Source organism: Spermophilus citellus (genome assembly GCF_964194105.1).
Source record: "Spermophilus citellus genome assembly, chromosome: 6".
Lineage (NCBI taxonomy): Eukaryota > Metazoa > Chordata > Mammalia > Rodentia > Sciuridae > Spermophilus > Spermophilus citellus.
The window spans coordinates 61,406,359-61,411,802 of NC_138187.1; the positions used below are offsets into that span (position 1 = coordinate 61,406,359).

General features: G+C 42.1%; 1 pseudogene across 1 annotated transcript; it reads left to right on the forward strand.

The window, feature by feature from the left end:
• The first annotated feature begins 268 nt into the window (after positions 1 to 268).
• LOC308651240 (small ribosomal subunit protein eS27-like) lies at positions 269 to 1,239 on the forward strand (annotated as a pseudogene). The gene is made up of 2 exons: positions 269 to 440; positions 1,170 to 1,239. The product of its transcript is annotated as a small ribosomal subunit protein eS27-like (transcript).
• Positions 1,240 to 5,444: the final 4,205 nt, after the last annotated feature.

Consider the following 5,444-nt stretch of genomic DNA (forward strand, 5'->3'; position numbering starts at 1 on the left):
CTGTGTTCCTTTCTGTCCTTTGTAAGTTTAAAAGCATGTATGTAGATTACCTGTTCACATTGTGTGTCTGTGTGTGGTGCTAGGGATCGAACCCAAGGGCCTCACACGTGCTAGGTATTCAAACATTAATTTTTTAAAAAAGGTAATATGGAAAGGGGCAAAGCTTTCCAGCAGTGACAGACCTCCCAAGATATCATGCCTCTCACGAAAGATCTCCTTCAGCCCTTTCTAGAGGAAAGCACCTGGCACAGAGCCCCATTCCCCCTCCATGGATGCAACAGGCCCAGGATGCTGTAAGATCACCAGTCTTCAGCCACACAAAGGGTAGTTTTGTGTGTTGCCCATTTCACTGTCCTTTGTCAACCCACAGGAAGAAAAGCCAGGCTTACTGGAGGGTGGTCCTTCAAGAGGAAGCAGCACCCAAAGCACCCTGAGTTGAGGTGAGTGGGAAATCATCTCAATAGGCATCTTTTAAGTCTTGATATGTTATAGGATCACAGAGTATGCCAAAGTTATCAACTGTGAACTAGAACATTAATATTCAACCCATTTGCTTTTAGACAAATCTTTTACAAGCTTGAAACAGAACTTCTAAATTATAGAAAACTTGTGGAGCATTAGAATATCATTGAAAATAAATTAGAAATGAAACTTTCTCCTAACAAGACTTCAAAAACTAAAAATCATTCTGGAACTCACAAAAATAATCATCTCTTTTCAAAAAATCTTAAGTAAATAAAGGCAGATGATAAGAAGTTGCAAAATTTCCCCTGGAAGGCATGCAGACACACACACGCAAACACACACACACAATTTGTTTGTTTTTAGTTCTGGAAATCAAACCCAAGGCCTCCAGAATGCTAAGCACGCACTTTACTGAGCTACAGAGTATTATTCGGTTGGTGGGGGGGGGGGGGCACTCTGTAAAACTGGTGATAAAAAATTAACAAATTTAATCTTTAACAAATTTGTTTGCAACCACTTACCTGGAAGCCCTTAAGAACAACGGGATAGAAGTAAAAGAACAGAAGAGTAAGCAAAAGAATGTCCAAAGGCCACACTTTGGACAAGGTCAGTGTCCCAAAATACAAATTTTTCTGTCATTAATTTCCTATTAAATGTGGCTGCTCAAATTCCTAGTCATGTTACCTTTGGCATCCTTCTCCCAGCCAAGGAAATGACTTTGCTTGGATTTTAGCTAAGGAATTCTGGGCCAAATTTGAAAACCCTGAAGTATAATGGAGGCCTTGTTAGGTAGGGATGGGAGCAAGCGAGTAATAAAATTCTTATTTAGCCCCTTTCTGCTAGAATTCTTTATTTAGAGCCAACCTGCCAAGCTTGGTCATTGAAGAGGCAAGGATAAACTTACTTTGTTCTGTTTTTAAACAATCTCTCCTCCAAACCATTCTGGTTTTGACATCTGTATGGCCCCAACATTCCTTCCTACAGACACAACAGGCAGGTGGCTGTGTGGTGTGGCCCTGAGTCAGAATCTATTTGCTGCCATCCACCTGCTTACTAGCACAAGGGAGAGGCAGGTGGCTCACCAGAAGGCATAGGCTGTTTTATCCTGACTGATATGAACCAGATTGTGGCTCCTTTTGATTTGCAGCTGAAGTAAGAACAGTCCTTTGCTTTTTTTCTATTGCACACAGTAATAAAAATACTGTTGGCCTACTGTATGCACAGATTCTGTAATCACAGATTGAGCCAACTTCAGACTAAAAAATTGTGTCTATATAGTAATTATTCCCCAAACAATACAGTAGAGGTTTTGACTTGGTATTTACATTGTGTTTGATATTTTAATAAACCTAGAGATGATTCAAAGTATACCAGAGGATATGTGCAAGTTACATGTAAATTCATGCCATATACCTAAGGGACTTGAATACATCTGTAGATTTTGGTATCCAGGAGGGTCCTAGAACTGATCCCTCAGATTTCAAGGAATGACTATAATTTATTTAAAAAGCACCTTGTTGTCCTAGAATACCAGCCTTACAGGTGTAGGATCCTCAAGGCCCATCACACTCCTGAACAGCCACGAGGGCAACTGCATGTGGCCAGAGTTCATCCTTGCTTGTACCACTGGCCAGAAAATCTGCAGTTCAGACTCAGAATCTGAGATCACCTGAGCTAAACCCACACCAGTGCTCACATGCCAACCCCAGCTGAGGACTCACCCTCGCCAACTTCACTTGATAGCCAATCTAGAATAGGCACATGCTGCTTTAGAATTTATAATCTAGATATGGATTAAGTGCTGAGGAGCTCCAGCCCCAAAAGAACAGACCTAGAGCTGGGAGTCTATCTCACTAACTTGCTAATGCTCCAGTTCTGTCTCATTTTAGGGGCTGGGATACGAAGCAAATGAGATTCATGTGTGGCTCTTGACCAGTAGTTCAGGAAGGAACATCTCTCATCTTGGTTGTACTCAAACTGATTGCTCACTCTAGTTTGGATCAGAGACTAGGGCAATGGAAGGCAAGCAGCAGAGCTCCTTCCTGTTGAGATTGATGCTTGGAAACACTGAAATCCTTGTCCCTCCCAAGTAATATCAGTCTCAACAGGTAACAGAATAAAAATAGCAATGAAAAGCTGAGGCATTTCCAAGTTTTTATTTTATATCAGTTTCTTCCAGAATGACACTCTCCGGGAGGGTGGAGAGAAATGAGGTGTCAGTCAGTTTCCCATCTCTATAACAAATACCTGAGATAAGCAACTTATAAGGAGAAAAAGGTTATGTGGGCTCACGGTCATGTTTCAATCCATGACTGATTGGCCCCATTGTTTTGGGCAAGGAGCACACCATGGCAGACATGCAATAGAGCAAAACTGCCTACATTGTAGCTGGAAAGTGAAAGGAAGAGGAAGGGACCAGGATCCCACAATCCCCTTCAAGGACACATTCACAACTGAAGATCTCCCACTAGGCCTCACCTCTTAGAGTTTCCACCATCTTCCAATAGCACCAAGCTGAGGACATGTCCTTTACCACATGGGCTTTTCGAGGACTTTCCAACTCCAAACTATAGCAACTATAGTTCCTAAACAAACTTTCTGTTGCACCAGGTCCAAAGGTGTTAGGGTAAAAATACACAGATCATGCAGAGGAGTGAGCACTAGTCACCTGTTTAGGTCTGACTTGATTAAATCTAACAGCAGTGGTCCAAGGGGATCCATAAATAGTTAATAATTCAAGGGCCCCCAACCATGAATTTTTCTGCAAACATTCTCAATTTGCTTGCTTTATAAAAAGACTAGCAAAGATGTCCCAGTGATAGTAAGCACCTAACCTCTTCACAGGGAAGTTTGATGCAGCCAGTTTGAAATGCATAAAAGTTGTAACTCACATTTCATCTATCTTACCAATGAAGAAATGGGTGAACAAAGTCTAGCCTGTTCAATGACATGTGGAGGGAGCAAAGATTCACCCCCCAGTACCGCCACTAATGGTATAAATATAAAATAGACCTTAGAGGGAAAACAGGAGCACAGATAATTCCTGAGCACCTGTTATCCAACAGAGAAGTATCTGGAAGGTACACCTGGGCCACAGGTAAAGAAGACTAACTCAAAATATTCTCCTTAGTTATGCCACTAAAAACAGTGCCATTTGCCCTTTCTTATGCTGAGACTTGACTTGTCCTCAAGCTCTAGTTTCCAAATTGTGAACCCTAGAGTTCCTTCTATCTTCCTGCACAACAAACAGCATTTAATGATAGGACTGGGGGTAGAGCTCAGTGATGGAGCATGTGTTTAGCATGACCAAGGCCCAAGATTCAGTCCCCAGCACTGAAAAAAGATAAAACTATATTTAGTATGAGAGTTTGTCCACTGCCCACCTCATCTTCCCAAGGTCATGTTAGCTCTAGCTTGAAGTTTGTGGGTAGAAAATAATAGCACTGATTGTTAAATATGAGGTATTCTGGCACATAATCACTTAATAATTGGAGCTTTTTTAAAGACTTTATAGGCTTTTTTAAAAACTAACTTAAAAATACATGCGTTTGTTACAAAGTCTCCTAACCTGATAGATCACCCTAGCTCTGGTGGAATATTTTGCCACCATGAAGGTAAAATTTCCTCACAGCAACCCCTATATAAAATCACCCTATATTGCCCTGGAAGCCCAACCTCAAAAGCAGGTGGGGGCTAGCTGACCACGTACCCCAGGCATGAGGGAAGCAAGGGCCCACAGGTGAGATGGGAATCTGGGGAAGAGTGGGTGCTTATTCTTCACCTAGAGTCCTCTTTATCTTCCAGAGCCCACTTAAGTTGTTTTGACTCCTTGCCATTCTTAGTGTGCGATTTCTGGAGGTCAGTGGGGAGAAACAATGGGAGTAGGAGTGATGAGCCTGGGACCAGAAAGCAAAGTGGTTGAGAGGAAAGGAAGGGATAGAATTGTGTGCCCCTCAAAAGATACATTGAAGTCCTAACCTCCAGTCCCTGTGAATGGGATCTTATTTGGAAATAGGGTTTTTAGGTCCTAATCAAGTTAGGACAAAGTTAGTAGAGTGACACCTTGATTCAATATGACTGGTGTCCTTAGAAGAAGAGACATGAGACATACATGAGAGGGATGGTGATGTGAAAGCACACAGGGAGGCAGCCATATGATGCTGAGGGGGGGTGGCATCATGCCACCATATGCCAAGGAATGCCTGGTGCCCTCAGATGCAGGAAGAGCAAGGAAGGATACCCCTAGAGCTCTGGAGGGAACGTGGCCCTGCCAACACCAAGGTTCCAGACTTTTCAGCTCCAGAACTGTGAGAGAATAAATTTCCATTGATTCAAGTCACCTAGTTTGTGGTACTCTGTTAATGGCAGCAGAGGGAAACAAATATAAGACACTATGAAGAAAAGTGAGATGATGCCAACCAAGGGTTTCTCATTTTGTTTATATAACTGGCCTTACTGTAACTGTGGCTTCTGAAGGGTGCAATTAGGAAATCAGGAATGAACCTTATCCCTCTTTGGTGGGATGAAGAAGGAAGTCCCTGGACTCAGCAATCCTTTGAAGGCTTTTACCAAAACAAAGGTATTAGTATTTTTTTCACTTACATGACTAACTACTGTGACATAATAGAGGAGTGATTGATACTCCCAAGGACAAGCTTTCTAACAACCAAATCAGCAACATTAACCTTGTCACTGGGGAGAGCGGGGATCAAGTCTATACCTTGCTCAACTGGAGACTTGAGATGATAATACATATGGTTAAGTCATCGTTTTTATTTGTAAGCTATAAGCAAACACAAAATTTCTCTCTTTACTGTGATTCTCCTGTCCAATCAGACAGGAGATCTGCTTTGTAGACAATGACTAAGTGAGGGGAAACCAAAGAAGATTAAGGATTAGGATGAGCCACAGGTGGTTGCTCACCTTGGAAAATCATCCACAAAAAAGCAAAAGCCAGGACATTTAATGCATCAGAATGA